Below are 20,320 nucleotides of genomic sequence, written 5' to 3'. Positions count from 1 at the left end.
ATAGCCTCATATGGATGCAAAAGCTGGACAGTGAATAAGGAAGATCATAGAAGAATTGATGCCTTTGAATTGTGGTGTTGGAGGAGAATACTGAAAGTGCCATGGACTGCCAAAAGAACCAATAGATCTGTTTTGGAAGAAGTGCAGCCAGAGTGCTCCTTGGAGGCCAGGATGGCTAAGCTTCGTCTCTCCTACTTTGGACATATTGTCCGGAGGAAACAATCGTTGGAGAAGGATGTCATGCTGGGTAGTGTGGAGGGTCAGAGAAAAAGAGGAAGACCTCTAACGAGATGGATTGGCCAGATGGCATCATTGATGGACTCAAGTGTGGCAGTGGTAGTGAGGTTGGTCCAGGATCAGACATTGTTTCGTTCTGCTGTGCATGGGGTTGCTATGAGTCGGTTCTGACTCGATGGCACCTGACAACAACAACAACATTGTCCATTCTTACAGCCTTGTTGTCAATGTCCAAACCTTAATATCCAATCTCTTCATTTTGGAAAAAAAAAAAGGGGGGGTGGTGGTAATTCTCACAAATCCTATCATGTGTATCTGTTTGAATATACAGCAACCCATTGAGAATTGTTTTGCATGTAAACCAACTGGAATAATGAAATGGAAAGAATTATTTAAATGGTATGTGCTCATTTTAGATGATACTACCAGAAATCTCCTTTAAAATGACTGGAGTTTGATTTTTAAACAAGAAACCTCAAAGACAACGTAGGCATTAGTTTACAAGAACTTTTTAATCACATTTCACGACAATAGTTGTTATCTTACATATAATAAAAAAGTGTGATTCTAGATCACTTTTTTTTTAATACTTCACATGATAAGTTATGGGTGACACTGTGAGGAATAGGTATTTAGAGCACTTTACTGTACCCATGAGCAATGTGTACACAGACCAAGAGGAGGTTGTTCAAACAGAACAAGGAGATACTGAATAGTTTAAAATCAAGAAAGGTGTGTGCCACGCTTGTATTCTTTCATCGCATGTATTCAGTCTGTATGCTGAGCACATAATCTGAGAAGCTGGTTTATATAAAGAAGAATGTGGCATTGAGATTGGAAGATTCCTTAGCAACTTGCTATATGCAGATGATACAACCTTGCTTGCTGAAAGCGAAGTGGATTGGTACAGTGGCAGCAGCAATGGGCTTAAGTGTAACAAAAATTGTGACGAAGGAAACAGAACCAGGAAGTGTTTCATTCTGTTGTGCACAGGGTAACTATGAGTCAGCACTGACTCAATGACACGTGAAGCAGCACAAAACAATGGAGACATGATATCCATTTTTAGTCACTGTTTTCTGAACATTTCTTTCCATTAAATTCTAAAGATCTTTAGGTAATTTGCAACTTCTATGAAACTTCTGTCTACATTTAGTTTCTGGAATTCTGAACCTTGTCTAGTAAAAAATACTCAGAATTTGGGATGCTGCATTTTCTATGGCTGGGCTACTAAGCCTGTGCTCATTGCTATGTCCTCTAGACTGATTACATGAATTCCTGAAATGGCTCTTTCTAGATTACTTAGGTTTCTGTGGATTCATATAGCATGAAGGTGACTAACATATCCAGCTACAAAGGATAAAATCACACCTGAACATCTCCTTGACTCCTTCTTAATCTCATGGAGCCTCAGTTTCTTCATCTACAAAAATGAAGATATTAATATCCATGTTGTTGTTGTTGTTGTTTTGTGCCATGAAAAGGTTCTGACTCAAAGTGACTCAGTATAGGGTTTCCAAGGCTGTAAGTATTTACGGGAGCAGAAAGCCTCATCTTTCTCCCGTGGAACAGCTGGTAGTTTTGAACTGCTGATCCTGAGGTTAGCAGCCCAATTTGTAACCACTATGCTACCAGAGCTCCTTATTAATATCCATAGACAGTTACATACTTGTGTTAGTGAGGGCAGATCAAGTTATGCAGCAGTGACAATCAACTACAGACTATGCAGTGCTTGTAATAGTAAGATATATGCCTTCTCGTGGCATTTGTGTATTGCCAAATGACTGCTCCATTCTGGAAGTTAACAGAACAACAATGAACCTTCTACTATTTCCTAGCAGCTGGAGGCTATGCTACATGATGTCTGAATTCAGAGAAACAAGTCTCTGGTTCTTCCATCAACTGCAATGTCATTAGTAGCTCCATCAGAAGTAAGAAATTAAGCAATTAATCACATCTTAGCTCCCAGAGAGTTCTTCTCACAATATGCTGGTGAAAGCAAGTCATAAAGCTATGTCTAACTATAAAGGATTGGAGCAATGCATTCCTACCATGTGACTAGAAATGTAGCTTTTGTTTAGTCTGTTTCAACTCATAATAATCCTGTATAGGATTCCCAAGGAGTCATTGATGGGGTTGAATTTCAAATCTTGTGGCTAACAGTCTGGTGTTTATCCTACAGCACCACACCAGGTTTCTGAGACTAGAAGATCTGTAAAGATTTGGAGAAACACATTCATGACCACAATTGACATGAATCGAGTTAGTCCCTAACTCATGCCAGGGTTCTGTTCCAAAGACTTCATGGTAAATTTCTTCTAATGTAAGTTGAATACTTCTATTACTTGCTATTTATTCTAGAGCTCATTATTCGTGTCTTTTATTATCAGTATCCTTCTAAATCCAATTTGGCTTTGTGTATTGAAAATATTATATATAAACTTACAGATATAATGGCATCAGCAAGTTAAGTTCTGCAACATTATACATAGTACATGCTATTAACGATAAGATGTTATCTTATATTTATAACTATACCTATACCTAATGGAAAGCATAAGGATAGATATTCTAGGCATTATTGAGCTGAAATGGACATTCTAAATCTGACAGTCACATGATTTACTATGCCAGGAACTACAAATTGAAGAGTAATGGTGTCTCATTTGTTATCAAAAAGAACATTTCAAGATCTATCTTGAAATACAATGCTATCTGTTAGGGGGGTATATCGATATGCCTACAAAGAAGACCAGTTAATACCACTATTATTCACATTTATGCACAGAACACTAAGTGACGGTGAATTTGAAGAGTTCTACCACATTCTTCAAAGGAGCTCTGGTAGCGCAGTGGTTACAAATCGGGCTGCGAACCTCAAGGTCAGCAGTTCAAAACTACCAGCTGTTCCACTGGAGAAAACTTAGGCTTTCTGCTCCCGTAAAGATTTACAGCCTTGGAAACCCTGTACAGGGTTGCTATGAGTCGGAACCGACTCCATGGCACATAACCAACCAACCACATTCTTCAGGGCAAATAGATCAAGCATGCAATAAAGATGTATTGATAATTACTGGTGATGGTGATTGGAATGCAAAAGTTGGAAATGATTAAAACTCACCAGTTGCTCCTTGGAAACCCTATACAGGTTCGCTATGAGTTGGAACTGACTCGATGGCACTTAACAACAACAACAAAATGGAGAAAAGATTGAAGTTGTCAAAGACTTCATTTTGCTTGAGCCCTTAAGTAATGGATATGACAACAGCAGTCAAAAAATAAAATAAGGTACTGCATTAGGCAGATATGCTGCACAAGAGCTTTTCAAAGTGTTCAAGGATTAGTGTGCCTAACCCAAGCCCTTTACAGGGTGGCTATGGGTCGGGATCAACTCAACAACACTTAACAACAACAACAGCCCAAGCCAACCACAACAAACCCAAGCCATGGTATTTTCAATAGATTCATATGCATGTGAAAATTGAATATTGAATAAGGAAAGCCACAAAAGAATGGGTGCATTTGAGTTACGGTGTTGGAGAAGGATATCAAATGTATCATGGACTTCCAGAATGCAGTCAGAATGCTCCTTTGAAGCCAAGATGTTCATACTTCATCTGTCATACTTCAGACATGTTATAAGGAGGATTGAATCCTTAAAGAAGGACATCATGTTTGGTAAATGGAGGATCAGTGAAAAATTGGGAGAACCCAAGGAGATGGACTGACACAGTGGCAGCAACAGTGGGCACAAGAGTAACACCAATTGTGAGGATTGTGCAGGACTGAACAGTGTAATAGTTTACAAATTGGACTGCTAAATGCAAGGTCATCAGTTCAGAACTACCAGTCACGCTTCAGGAGAAAGGTAAGAATTTTTGTTCCTGTAAAGATTTACAGCCTCAGAAAGCCTACAACCACTACCATAAGTGCAGTCCAGTCCATTCTGGCTTACAGTTTTAGAGGATGGTAACTTCCAAGTCTTTGGGTAAGATGTCAAACTGTGGCTTCTTCCAACTCAGGTAGCTGTAGAGGCTGATGAAGCCAAGATCAGCAAGTCAGATGGCAGGATTTTGATTGCAGAGGTACAAGGTTACCAGATCAGGTTGCAGACTCTGGATGACTCCACGGGTCAGCAGGCAATATAGCAGGCCACTGGCTCAAGCCCAAAGAACCAGAAGTCAGATAACGAGTCAGATTCAGACCCTGCAAAAAGCAAAGCAGCTTTTCAATGTATATGGAAAATAGGTCACAACCTCAGGAAACTTTCTCTGAATTGATTAGCTGCTCATAGCAAATCTCATCATGAAATGATTTCATTATATTAGACTTCATTGTGGAAGATTACTATGTCTTAACTTGCTAAATCACTGAAAATCTTGGCCTTGCCAAGTTAATACAAAACCTTAACTATTACAGATGTATATATATATATATATATATATTTTTTTTTTTTTAAATGTATGGTTTCTCATAACTTGTTATTGTTGGTGGCAGTGGTGGTTATTTGCCATGCCGTCAGATCCGAATCATAGCAACCCTGCATAGGTTTTGCAAGGCTGTAAATCTTTATGGGAGCAGAAAGCCTCCTCTTTCTCCCATGGAATGGCTGTTAGTTTCAAACGGCTGACCTTGAGGTTAGCAGGCCAATTCGTAACCACTAAGCTACCAGAATTCCTTACTGTTGTTGTTAGGTGCCATGAAGTCGATTCTGACCCATAGTGACCCTATGCACAACAGAACAAAACACTGCACCATCCTCGTGACTGTTATGTTGGAGTCTGCTCTTGTTGCCTTGTGTCAATCCATTATGTTGGAGTCTTCCTGTTTTTTGCTAACCCTTCACTTTCCCAAGCATGATGTCCTTTTCCAAGCACTGATCCCACCTGAAAACATTCCCAAGAAGGAAAGGTGAAGTCTCGCCATCCATGTTTCTAAGGAACATTCTAGCTGTACTTCCTCCAAGACAGATTTTGTTTATTCTCCTGGAATTCCATGGTATTTTCAATATTTTTCTCTAGCATCAGAATTCGAATGTATCAATTTTCTACCAGCTTCCCTAGTCATTTTTTATATTCTATGTGAATATGAGGAGATCAAAAATACCATGGCTTTGGTTGTTGTTGTTGTTAGGTGCCATCGAGTGGGGCCTGACTCATAGTGACCTTATGCACAGCAGAACGAAACCCTGCCCGATCCTAGACCAACCTCACTACTATTGCCACGCTTGAGTCCATCGATGCTACCACTTGGCCAATCCATCTCGTTGGGGGTCTTCCTCTTTTTTCTCTTCTGACCCTCCACCTTACCAAACATGATATCCTTCTCCAGTGACTGGTCCCTCCTGACAATATGTCCAAAGTATGAGAGAGGAAGTTTGGCCATCTTGGCCTCCAAGGAGCACTCTGGCTGTACTTCTTCCAAAATGGATCTATTGGTTCTTTTGGCAGCCTATGGCATTTTTGTTGTTGTTGTTGTTGTTGAGTGTCATCAAGTCGGTTCTAACCCACAGCAACCCTATGGCACTTTTAGGCACACCTTATTTCTCAAACTGGCATGTTTGCTCTTGGACACTTTAAAATAGGTCTTTTGAAGTAGATACATCTAATGCAATTAGATGCAATTTGGTTTCTTAGTCACTGCTTCCATGAATGTTGATGGTGGATCCAAGCAAAATGAAGTTTTGGCAACAGAAATCTTTTCTCCATTTATCATGATATATATATATATCATGATATATATATATATATATTGTCCTGCTGTGAGCCTGCTGTGAGGATTTTTGTTTTCTTTACATTGAGGTGCAATGCATACTGACAGTTGTAGTATTTGATCTCCATCAGTAAGTGTTTCAAGTTCTCTTCACTTCCAGCAAGCAAAGTTATGTCATCTACATGCTGCAGGTTGTTAATGAGTCTTCCTCCAATCCTGATGCCACATTCTTCTTCATATACTTCAGCTTCTCAGATGACTTGTTCTGTATACAGACTGAATAAATATAGTGAAAGGATATAATCTTGATACACATCTTTCCTGGTTTAAAACCATTCAGTATCTCCTTGTTCTGTATGAATAACTGCCTCTTGGTCTATATATAGGTTCTTCATGAGCACAATGAAATGTTCTGGAATACCCATTCTTTGCAATGGTATCTATAGTTTCTTATGATACAGGCAGTCTAATGCATTTGCATAGTCAATAAAGCAAAAACAAAACTATTTCTGGCATTCTCTGCTTTCATCCAAGATCCATATGAATGTCAGCAATGATATCCCTCATTTCATATCTTCTTCTAACTGTGGCTTGAATTTCTGGAAGCTCCCTGTCAACATACTGCTGCAATTATTTCTGAATTTAGCAAAATTTTGCTTGCGTGTGATATTAATGATATTGTTTGACGATTTCCAAATTCTGTTAGATTACCTCTCTTTGTAATGGGCACAGATGTGGATCTCTTCCAATCTGTTGGTATCTGACTTCTAAATTCCTTGATGTAGCTGAGGGAGGAAAAATTGTCAAATTGTTGAAAGATTTCATTTTCAATTCCATCAATTCCTGGCTCCTTGTTGTTCAACAATGTCTTCTGTGCTACTAGGTAGGACTGCTTCCTTTAGTAACATCAGTTTTTGATCCTATACTACCCCTTGAAATGGTTGAATATGACCAATTCTCTTTGGTACTGTGACTTTATGCCTTCCTTCCATCTTCTTTTGATGTTTTCTGCATCATTCAACTTGATTGAGTACTAAATTGGGGAGGACCCACAGTTTAAAGGGAATCTAAAGTAAGTACTCATGCATGATCTCAGATATTGTAAAAAGCTTTCTTTTATTAATCAGACATAATTTCATGGAACATTTACTCTTACTCTAAGTATGGAGCAAGGATTAGCAACAGATAGATGTATGGCATAAAATTTTAGAATTTGAGGATCTTACTGCTCCCTATGGTGCTGAGATGGGGAGATTATTATGCTATTTAAATATTATGCTATTTACATCCCTTTGAAAATTAGTTCACCCAAATTTTCTATTCTCTGGGATTCATTGATCACTTCCTTTGAAAAGGCAATGCCTGAGTCTCTTTTTTCCAATATTAGTCCTTTTCCTCATGCTTTACTGTTGATGTGGTTGTTAAGTACTGTCAAGTTGGTTCCAACTCAAAGCGACCCTGTATAAAGTTTCCAAGTAGTGGTTAATGGGTTTGAAATGCTGACCTTGCACTTAGTCATCCAGCGCTTATTCCAACAGCACTGCAACAGGACTCCATGTGACTCCCCATCTGAGAACTAATCTTTTACTTGCTCACCTTTGTTTTACTGATCTTCAACTCTCTAGTTTAGCTATTCACTCCTATAGAGGCAACTTAGGGACTTGTCCATAAAAATTGCTCCTTTGTCAAGTTTGACACCATCTTCCTAATCCTATCCAAACCTCATTGTACCTACCATACAGCACTCACCAAACTATTGATACACGTACTCTTTAGGCTGGTGTCTTTTCATTTCAGATGTTCTTCACTGTACCTACGGTAGCTCATGTTCAAATTTATTATACTCCTTTAATTATTTTAGTGTTTCCTTTAAAAAAAATTCTATTGTTTTAAAAAAAAAAAAATTGTTTTTCTGAATCTGTCATTCAATCTTCAATGCTGAATTAACCTCAGCGCTCATCTTTCCACTTCATGTCCTGGAGTAAAAAGCACGCTGGGAGAAAAATCATACAATATAGAATGCTGTTGTTAAGTACTATGGAGTTGGTTCTGACTCATACTGACCCTGCATAGGGTCTCCAAGGCTGTAAATGTTTATGGGAGCAGAAAGTGTCATCTTTCTACTGTGGAACAGCTGGTAGTTTCGTACTACCGACCTTGAAATTAGCAGTTTGATTCGTAACCACTATGATACAAGAGCTCCTTACGATATAGAATAGGTATGGCCAATTTAAATCTATGCTGAGTGGTCAATCTGATTTAGAGCCTTGTGAATGTATCTACTCTACAGTGCTGTGTTGCTGTAGGATCAGCACGGGACTGCTAACCACGAGGTCAATGGTTCAAACCTACCAGTCACTCCTCAGAAACCATCTTCTGAATAACTGTGAGTCAGAATCCCCTCCACAACCCTTAACAAAAACAGCACACTGTTTTATAAAGAAAATTAATGTGGGGACTTGAATTCACATTTTTTTCTCTACTTCCTCTTGTTGTATAGCTTATCTTTTCCTTTCTCTTTACATTATTTTACATAACTCTTTCCAAATTCATTAAAGACACTAAATATCCTGTCAATAAATTATCTTCAATCACCTGCAGTTATTCCATTTATCTTTACCTTCAAATCCATCCATCCCTAGAGTTGTAAAACATTAACATTAACTATAACCTAAAGGTTATGTGTTAAATCTGGTTCAAATTTGCATTTTGTAACTATCTGTCAGTGCAACTTCTTCAGACTTCTCAATAAAATGCTCACCAAAGCTCAAAACAAAATATAAATTCACATCATTGACAAACTACATCTGGCTGATAATCTAGTACCAAACTTAAAAGACAGAAGCTACTTAAATGGAAAAACTAGCAACCTCCACCAGAATAAAAACCCTACTGCATTTGAACTGACAGAATATTCTGACCACATCATTAAGCAAAAACACCTATAAATGTGTGAAATGCATCACCTGCATCTTACCTCAAATGCAGCCCTAGTATCCAGAACAACTGAGCTCAGCTGTTATGGTGTTAAGAATTAAATGAAGAACTGAAAACATCTGTCTCTTAGTGGCCACACATGGCTTATTAATCAGCACGCAGAGCTATAATAATAATGCATGTAGTATCTTTAGTATATATAAATCATAATTATATTCTCCAAGCCAATATTATAATTAGCTATGGGGCTCAAGAACATCGAAGAAGAATTAATGCCTTTAAATTATAGTGCTGGAGAAGAATATTGAATATATTGTGGATAGCCAGAAGAATGAGCAAATCTGTCTTGGATATTTGTATAGCCAGAATAGTCTTTAGAAAGGAGTATAGCAAGACTTTGTCTTACATATTTCAGACATATTATCAGGAGGGACCAGTCCCTGGAGAAGGACATGACTTTTAGGATGAGGCAAGACCAGGCGGTGTTTCATTCTTTTGTATTATGAGCCAGAAATGACTGATTGGCATTATGAGCAATAATGGGGCTCAAAATTTAAAAAAAAAAAAAAAATCTGTCATTTCCTAGAGTTAGAACTTAGTTAATATTCGTAGTCTTTCTTGACTAATGAGCAATCTTCAACAATGATTTCTTTTTATTGCATTATTGCTATGTTCTCTGTACATCCTCTTCTAAAAATATAAAGAAGTTATATCAAGTAAGTATGCATTTCAGAGAATAGAGTATTATCCCTTAATGGACATTTTCCATCATTTCCTATCAAAATGAGATACTTGTTTTGCCATTTTTCCCTATATTTTACATAAGTAATAAATCAATATTTTTGGTTGATTTGTTGGGAGGAGGACCAGGCTTTTCTCTTAAACAATAATCCTTCAATAACTATGAAAATATGGGGCCCAGAGCACCTCTTATTTTGAAGTTGTAAGAAGTTAGAGAACAAAAAGTACTTCAATTTTGTTTACCCAGCAGATATTGGAAGTCCTTAGAGTTTAATGTAGATGATGAAATATTTTCTTCCTTCCTGCTGGTGACAGTTCTATGTCTTTTCCAAGTAGAGCCAACAAGCTAGTGTGACATATTTTCATCTTCAAGTCACAACACTTACCAGAAACAAGCAACAAGCCTCTCAAATAACATTTCCTCTGAAGTAGCAAGACAAGTGTAATCTAACTATCAAAGCAATGGCTCACTAAAGTGCTCCAACTATTGCCAACACAGACCAGGTATCATTTGTCTCGACTAGATTTAGACAGCCAAAGCAGTGCTAAAAACAGCAATAGTCAGTTACCCACTGCTTTAAATACAGGCACCATCAGACAAATGACTTAGAGGGTCAAGGGCTGGTTTGCAATGATGATAAAGGTGAGCTCTGCCAGAAGCTTGAAAGTATAGATTTCTAAACATTTGGTTCTAAAGAGAAGGTATATTTTCAATAATTTTTGGATTAGCATTGATCTGGTTTAATTACATAATTCATATTCAATTCTGGTTTAAGTTAAAATTCATGCCTTTTCAAAATTGAGAAATTGATGACTTCTCTCATCAATTATATTAGGTTGAACCATATAAATTTGCCAATAGTTGACTATTTTCTACCTATACAAGTGACAATTGACCTGCTTCAACCTAAAAGTCTATTTAATACCAAATTCCATGGCAAATGCCAATTTTCCAAAAGAAACAAATTCATTCATAAAACTTTATTAAGTAACTCAGGGTCACACAGCTAGTAAATGACAGGAAGATTACCTACTATCTTAGTTCCAGTTGGAAGTCTCTGAGGGGGGTAGTGGGGCTGTTCAGAGTCCATGGGTGGTCCTAAATGAACAGCTAGCAAAAGGATTGGAGGTTCTAATTCACCCAGAAGTTGTTCATAAAAAGCAAGCGGAGATTTTTTTGTTGTTAGATGCATTGGAATCGGTTCCAACTCATCACAACCCTATGACAGCAAAACAAAACACTGCCAAGTCCTGCGCCATCTTTGCTAGTTTTGAGCCCATTGTCGCTTCAACTGTGTCACTCCAAATCCTTGGGGATCTTTCTCTTTTTCACTGACCATCCACTTTACCGAGCATGATGTCCAGCTCCTAGAACTGGTCCCTTCTAATAACATACTCTTAAGTAATAGAGACCAAGTTTCACCATCCTGGCTTTTAAGGAACAGAGGCTGTACTTTTTCCAATACAGATTTGGTTATTGTTTCAAAAATTCATGGTACTTTTAACACTCTTTTCAAACACCATAACTCAAATGCATCAATTCTACTATGGTATTTCCTCATTCATTGTCCAATTTCACATTATTAATATGGAGCATTTAAAAATACTACGGTTTGTATCAGTCATGCCTTAGTCCTCAAAGTCTTGGACACTTTAAAGAGGTCTTTTTTAATTGTTTTACCTAATTCAGTACTTCATTTGATTTTTTTCGACTGCTGGTTTTATCGGTGTTGATTGTGGATCCAAGTCAAATGAAGTCTTTGACAACTTCAATATTTTCCCCATTTATCTTGATGTTATTTAATGGTCTAGTTGTGAGGATTTTTGTTTTCTTTACACTGAGGTGCACTCTATTCTGTAGTCTTGATATTCATCAGTATTTTAAGTCTTCTTTGCTTTCAGCAAGCAGTGTTGTATCCTCTGCATATCGTAGGTTGTTAATGAGTATTCCTCTACTCCTGATGTCACATTCTTCTTCATATAATCCAGCTCCTCAGAATATTTACTCAGCGTACAAACTAAGTACAGTGAAAGTATACAACCGTGGTGCACACCTTTTCTTATTTGAAGCCATTCAGTATCCCCTTGTTCTCTACTAACAACTACCTCTCGGTGTAAGTACAGGTTCCTGATGAGAAAAACAAAGTATTCTGGAATACCCATTCTACGCAATGTTATCTACAGTTTGTTTTGGTCCACACAGTTAAAATCCTTTATATAGTCAACAAAGAACAAGCAAACATCTTTCTGATATTCTCTTCTTTCGGACAAGATCCATCTGATGTCAGTTATTATATTCCTCATTCTGCCTCCTCTTCTGGATCCAGCTTCAATTTCTAACAATTTCAGGTCAGTGTACTGTTGCAATTGTTTTTATAATTATTCTCAGCAAAATGTTACTTACATGTCATATTATTGATATTGTCCAATGATTTCCTCATTCCATTGGATCAACTCTCTTTTGAATGGGCACAACTATGGATCTTTTCCAATCAGGGAATCAGGTAACTCTCTTTCCAATTTCATGGCATAGATGAGTGAGTGCTTCCAGTGCTACATCAGTGTGGTGAGTGATGTCAATTTGTATTCCATCAATTTGTGTAGCTTAGTTTTTCACCAATGCCTCCAGGGCTACTTGGACTTCTTCCTTCAGTACCATCACTTATTGATCTTATGCTACCTCTTGAAATAGTTGAACACCAACTATTTCTTTTTGGTACAGTGACTCTGTATATTTCTTCCATCTTCTTTTGATGTTTTCTGCATCATTCAATATTTTGCACACTGTTGTAGTTAAGCACCATCAAATCATTTCTGGCTCATAGCGACTCTGTATAGGGTTTCCAAAGAGTAGCTGGTAGAGCTGAACAATTGACCTTTCCATTAGCAGTCCAGTACTTATCCGATAGTCCATAGATTTCTTCAATATTGAAAGTCAAGGTTTGAATTTTTTCTTAACTTCTTTCAGACTGAGAAATGCTCAGCATGTTCTTCCCTTTTGGTTTTCTAACTCTAGGACTTTGCATATCTCATTATAATATTTTACTTTTTCTTCTTGAGCTGCCCTTTGAGATTTTCTATTCAGTCCTTTTACTGCCTCATTTCTTCCATTTGTTTTAGCTGGAGAGCAAGTTTCAGAATTTCTTTTAACAATAATTTTAGTCTTTTCTTTATTTTTAGTAACCTTTTGCTTTCTTCCTGTATGAAGTTCTTTATGTCACTCTACAACTAATGGTCTTCGGGTCATTAGTGTCTAATGCATCGAATCTGCTCTTGAGATGGTCTCTAAAATCAGGTGGAATCTTACATTCAAGGTCATATTTTGATGCTTGTGAGACTGTTTTCATCCTATTCAATTTCAGCCTGAACTTGCATATGAGCAATTGATGGTCTATTTCACAGTCTGCCCCTGGCCTTGTTTTGACTGATGATATTGAACTTTTCCACCATCTCGATTCCCACAGATGTAGTCAATTAGATTTAAGTCATTGGTCTTGAAAAATTCTATCATTCTATCTTCAGAATCATTTCTATTACTAAGGGCATATTTTTCATTACTGATCCTTCCACTTTGGTTCCAACCTTTGCATTCCAATCACCAGCAAGATGCATTTAAAAATGCATCTTTATTACATGTTTGATCAATTTCAGACTGAAGAAGTTGGCAGAATTTTTCAATTTCATCATCACAGGCTTTAGTGGTAAGTGAGTATATTTGAATAATAGTGGTATTCATTGCTTTTCCTTGTAGGTGTGTATATATATATATATATATGTGTGTGTGTGTGTGTGTGTGTGTGTGTGTGTGTAATCCTTTCACAGTCAGCATTGTACTTCAAGATAGATCTTGAAATGTTCTTTTTGATGAGGAATACGACACCATTCCTTTTCAATGTGTCATTCCTGGCATAGTAAACCTTATGTTTGTCTGATTCAAAATGAACAATACCAGTCCATCCTAATGCCTAGGATATCAATCTTTATATGGTCAGTTTCATTTTTGACAACTTCCAATTTTCTTAGATTCATACTTCATATGTGCCATGTTCTGATTGTCAATGGATATTTGCAGCTGTTTCTTTCCTCCCGAAGTTGTGCCGCATCACCAATGAAATTCTGAAAACTTTACGCCATTCATGTCATTATCATCAATTCTACTTTGAGGAGAGAACTCTTCCCCAGTCATATTTTGAGTGCCTTTCAACATGAGAGGCTAATTTTCTAGCACTATATCCAACAATGTTCTGTTGCTAGTCTAATGTTTTCGTTTTCTGGCACTACATCTGTCCATGTCCTACTGCTCTTCATAAATAGTCCATAAGTAGTTAACATGCAGAAGTAGTCCTCCTTTCCTTCTTCTTAGTCTGGAAGTTCCCCTGAAATCTGCCCACCATTGGAGACCCTGCTGGCATTTCAAATACTGGTGACATCGCTTCTAAAATCCCAGCAAATTGCAAGCCACCACTGTATTATAAACCGATAGATGAGTGGTGGCCTGGATATCTAATCCCCCCAAATCAGCCATTGAAAACCCTATGAGACACAATTCTTCTCTGACGCAGTAAGTATAGGATCACCAGGAGTTGAAGTTGACAACACTGCAATTATTTCATTGTTGTTTTTGCTCTTTCCAGTCACAGTACGTTTTCTTTTTTCTTTTGTTTTCAAAATACCCTTCTAGTGGGAAGGATTTCCCAACCTTGAAAATTATGTCAGATCTCCATTGTTTGTTGTCTTTAGGTATTGTTGTGTTGGTTCAGACTCATAGTGACTCTGTGCACAACAGAATGAGATGCTGTCCAGCCCTGCACCATCCTCACAATTATTGTTAGGTATGAGGCCCTTGTTGCTGTCACTGAATCAATCACCTCCTTGACGGTCTTCTTTTTTTCACAGACCCTCTATTTTTCCAAGGATGATGTTCTTCTCCAGAGATGAGTCCCTCCTGATAACATATTTAAAGTAAGTCAAAGCTAGTCTTGCCATCCTCATTTCTAAGGAACCTTCTGGCTGTCCTTCTTCCATGACAGATTGTTCATTCTTCTGGTCGCCCGTGGTCTAGCCACTATTCTTAGCCAACAGCATCCTCCCTTAGCAATGTCATCACTGTCACTCCTGTTAGGTAGTATGTTTTAATAATTGGTTTCTTGCCTGTCTCTCTTGCAAGAAAAATTTGTGTTTTCATTTCAATCAACAAAACTAAATTTCCAGTCATTCATTTATTTCTGTATTGAATTAGAGTAATTTAAAAAATGTGAAAATGTGTCATTAGATAGCTATCCACATGGAACCCAATAGTCCTGCCTTAGTTATCTAGTGCAGTTCTAATTGGAGCATAACAGCGTTGTTGTTGTTGTTGTTGTTGTTGTCAGGTGCCATCGAGTTGGAAACAACTCATAGTGACCCCATGCATAGCAGAATGAAACAATGTCCGATCCTGGGCCAACCTCAGTACTGCTGCCACACTTGACGCCATCAATGATGCCACCTGGCTGATCCATCTCGTTGGGGGTCTTCCTCTTTTTCTCTGACCTTCTATCTTACACCATGCTATCCTTCTCCAGCGACTGTTCTCTCCTGACAATATGTCCAAAGTATGAGAGACGAAGCTTAGCCATCCTGGCCTTCAAGGAGCACTCTGGCTGCACTTCTTCCAAAATAGATCTAGGAAGAAAGACTGACAAATTACTTCCGAATCGCTAGTCACTGAAAACTCTATGAATAGCAGAGAAACATTGTCAGACACAGGATCGGAAGGTGGGAAGGCACTCAGAATATGACTGGGGAAAAAAATGCCTCCTCAAAGTAGAGTTGACCAACATGACGTAAATAGAGTTAAGCTCGGGGGAGAAAAGGCACAGAACTTTCATTTGCTGATGGGCCACAACTCAAGATGAAGAGAAACAGCTGTAAACATCCATTGAAAATCGGAACGTGGACTATGCAAAGTATGAATCTGGGAAAATTGGAAGTTGTCAAAAATGAAATGGAACACATCAACATCAATATCTTAGACATTAGTGAGCTGAAATGGACTGGTATTGGCCATTTTGAATCTGACAACCACATGGTTTACTATGGAGGGAATGACAAATTGAAAAGGAATGGTGTTGCATTCATCGTCAAAAAGAACATATCCAGATCAGTCAGGAGGTACAATGCTGTAAGTGATAGGATAATATCCATGTGCCTATAGGGAAGCCCAGTTAATAACAGTGTAGGTGACTAGTTATCTGGTGCAGCTATAATAGGAGTATAACAGTTTAACTAGTATAACTAGAAGTCCAAACTCAGAGTACTGGTGCTGGGGAAAAGTCCTCATCTCCTTTCAACATCTAGAGGTCCAGTATTCCTTGTCAATCTCCATGAATCTTGACATAATCATTCCCTAGAACTAAGAGCTTCAAGGATAGGAACCTGAGGCCCAAAGGATGCACTCCAATCCTGGCTCTTCTATGTTGATGGTAAATTATACCTTTGGGCTTACCTCACCTTTCTCTCCTTTTAGATGTCAAAAGAGATTGACTGAAGATATGACCTATTCCAACGAGGCCTCATTAACATCAAGAAGTGAGAATTTACAAAACATATGATAATGACATCAGATGAGGGCTGATCTTATTAGATCACATCACGGTTGTTATTGCCTCACATTAGAGCTCATCATGGAGGTGATAACTACGTCTTAACTGTTAAACCACTGACAATTCTGGACAGGACAAGTTGAAACAAATCCTTAACTGTCACAACTACTTTATGCATATTTAAACATTCAGACAAATATTATAAATGGACTTTCATTTTGAGAACACTTAAAATTTTGTCATTCCCCGCCCTCATTTATTCTTCTTGTTAGTTGCCTTAGAATCCGCTTTGATTTATGGAGAACTCAAATGTGCAGAGTAGAGCAGAACTAGTCTCTCTAGTTTTCAAGGTTATGACCTTTCCAATGGAGATAACCAGGGCTGACTCCAAAAGTTTCCAAACCTATCTCCCTTTCACCAAGAAGTTGAGTGCTTAACTGATAGAATCCCCCAGGGAACCGTTTCATACATTGTTGCTGCAGTTAAGTGACCTGGAGTTAGTTCCAATGCATAGCAACTCTGTATAGAGTTTCCAAGGAATGACTGGAGGGTTTGAACCACCAAGCTTGCAGTCTGCAGTCCAGTGCTTATCCTATAATACCACACCAGGACTCCATGTTACTGCTCTATATTAGCCTTTTTATAACTTGAAATACTCACTAAGGTATAAATATAAACCCTGAGATGACTTAAGCATTGCTTTGTGCTATAGATTAAATTTGCCTCCTTCCCAGCACATATACATTGGTATCCTAACCCTTGTAAGTGTACATGTGACCCTATTCACATAGAGGGAGGTTCTTTTGTGATGTTGATAAGGTCATACCAGAGTAGGATGAGTCCTAAACCTGATGATTTCTGGGTTACAAGAAGTGTGGCATCTACACAGCTTTAGAAGACTCCAGAAGACGAAAGAGCCACCTGGTAGAATGTCTCCACAAGGCTAGACAAAGAAGAACCTCCTCCTGGATCCACACCTTGAATTCAGACTTCGAGTCTCCAGAACTAGGTAACTAAGACACTCTGCACTTTTATGTGAGTATATATGCTCCCCATAAGTACATACATTCTATGTTCCTGTATAGTCTTAGAGGGAAATATAAACCTGTTTACTTGACAAAATCACATCATACTGTGAATTTGCATTGTACTGTGCTTCCCTCTTTAATATTACAGCAGCAGGGCCTTTGCTAACTTTTAAGTAAATTCCAGTGGATAGCTTAATTAGTAATATACAGTATACCATCCAGTAGAGAAGCTAATTACTTGATTGTCAAATAAAATAACAATTTTCCCTACAGTGAAAGCTCCACCACTGTAATTAGGTTATGTCATACTTTACCCTGAAGGGAATATTAAAAACACAAGACCAGCCAATGCCATCCACTATATTTTTCTATTTATAGCATGATGCTAAATTGCTACTTTCATGTTAGAGCTAAGATATCAATAGCAGAACACCAAGGGCTTTTTAGATGCTCAATTACATTTGCTTTGTGGATATTAATGTAAACACAGATTTCAAAAGACAATAGATTGTTGACTAATCACTTTTAGTAAAACAGATTGAGGAAAAATATTTTTAAACCTTTATGGATACTGAGTGTTTATAAAATAAAGCATCTGCAGTCATTTTAACAATGGATAGTGTGTTTTCTTTAATTCATACCTCACTTTCTAGTGTTCTACAGATGTGCTCTTCAAATAAAAACCAAAACTGTTGACTCTTAAAGTCTAAATGCAAATGGAATTATAGGAAATCATATATGCTGATACATTAAATAAATTTTCATGCACATGTTACAGCCCATTAAATGATTTATTCCTAAAATGGATTCATAACTTGTCAAACTTAATCATATATCCCTGTATGCATAAATAGGATTAGAAAAGGAAAGAAAAAGCTAATTTTTCTGCAAATCTTCTGAGTAAATGGTGGGTGATAATTACAAATGCAGGTAAAGTAACTTCCCTTGGATGATGGTCTTAATTCTAAAATAGGTCACCTGTCAAGAAGAAGATGGATGGTTTCCTAGTCATCATTAGACTGTGTCCACCACAAGAATCAGATGCTTGGTGCAATGAATCTGTTACCCTAATGGCATTTTGGCTTGTAATAGATTTTATTTTAATGATTTGAATACTTGGGAGAGAGCTATTATTTTCTTTCACATTGCTATGGGGAAAAAATGTATGTTGTGTGTTTCTTTGGGAAGTTTCATCTGATCATTAAGAAAAACAAAATCTTAGCACTTTCTGAATGGTGTATAGAAAAATTGCCACACATAAAAGCATTCTAAACTGCTTTATATAGGAAACCTATGAGCATATATATATGGAAACATAAAGTATAATTATAAGCTACCAAGATCAATTTTCTAGCAGTTTCTCTACACTGTATAGTTTGTACTTGTGTTACATACATACAACGAGGCTTCAAATAGTTTATGGAATAATGAAATTGAAACATAAAGGAATATCCATGAATGTTTTGATGGATATATATATATAGAGAGAGAGAGACAGAGAGAGAGAGAGGGAGGGAGGGAGAGAGAGAGAGAGATGTTGTTGTTGTTGTTGTTGAGTGCCTTTGAATCGGTTCCGACCCATAGTGACCCTGTATAGGGGTTCCGAGGCGCAGCTGGTAAGCTTGAACCACCGACCTTGCAGTTCAAATGGCTTTGCAGTCTGGTGCATTAACCCACAGTGCCACACCAGGCCTCATATATAAATATACATACACACACACACATACACACAGAGTGTACATTTGAACTCTGTGAAATTAGAAACTGTAGTACAGAAATCTGCTAGAGAAGGAAAGCTTGAGTATTTTCTACTAAAATGAACAATAAGAAAGGGGTAAACTGCAGTTTGTCAAAGGTGCAAACCTTGGAAGATCATGAAAACAAGTTCCAGCTCTTACAAGTTTCACTGTAGTTTCAGTCATACTTCCAAAAAGACATTTAGATTGTAAATTTGACTGCTTTTCTCATCTCTAATCAATTTATTGTTGTTTTATAATCATAAAATGATCACTGACCATTGCAAGACATTTGAAAGCTCCAGAAATTATAAGACAGGTAATAGCAATCCAACAATCCAATTATATCAAAATACCATTATTACCACTGTAATAATTTGTTTCAAAAAAGGTTGCAACAGTACATTGACAAGGAACAGCCAAAGGTTCAAACCAGATTCAGAAGAGGACGTGGAACAAGGGATATCAGTCAGATTGATCTTGGCAGAAAGCAGAGAATACCAGAAAGATATTTACCTGTGCTTTATATACTATGCAAAGGCTTTTTATTGTTTGGATCATGGTAAGCTATGGATAACATTACAGATAATTAATATTCCAGAACTCTCACTTGTGCTATTAAAGAACCTGTAAATGGATCAAGAGACAGTCATTCAAACAGAACAAGAGAACACTAAATGCTTTAAAATCAAGAAGTATGTATGACATGGTTGGACACTTGCACCATACTTATTCAATCTGTATGGTGAGCAAATAATCTATAAAATGGATTACATGAAGAAAAAAATGTTATCAGGATTTGAAGTAGACTCATTAACAACCTGAGATATGCAGATGATGCAAGCTTCCTTGCTGAAAGAAAAGAGGATCAAAGACCACAGCCTTTGGTATGGTTGGTACCTCAATGTAAAGAAAAACAATTGGGCATCACTGGAGCAAAATTGCTTGTCATGATAAATGGAGAAAAGATTGAAATTGTCAAAGACTTCATTTTGCTTGCAGCCACCATCAAAACTCACAGAAGCAGCAGTCAAGAAATCAAATGATGTATTGTTTTAGTGAAATGTGCTCCACAAAGTATTTATTGCCATGACAAAATGTAAGCTTTGATGCAATAATTAGGTTTATGGATAACCATGAACTTGGCATAGCGGTCAAGTTTCATCAGACAGGTGGTGACATTGGCAAATGTGAACCTTTTGATATTGTTTATTGTCATATGCCAAATTTAGAAGTTCTGCATTACTTGGTAAAGCAATATTTTCCAAATGATACTGCAAAGTTATGCATAGCTAAAAATCCATTCTCTGTAAGAGACACCAGTTTATTTCAATGTAATAGTACA

This window comes from Chrysochloris asiatica, unplaced genomic scaffold (assembly GCF_000296735.1).
Source record: "Chrysochloris asiatica unplaced genomic scaffold, ChrAsi1.0 scaffold00056, whole genome shotgun sequence".
In the NCBI taxonomy this organism is placed as follows: domain Eukaryota; kingdom Metazoa; phylum Chordata; class Mammalia; order Afrosoricida; family Chrysochloridae; genus Chrysochloris; species Chrysochloris asiatica.
Note: the sequence above shows the minus strand (reverse complement) of the source record.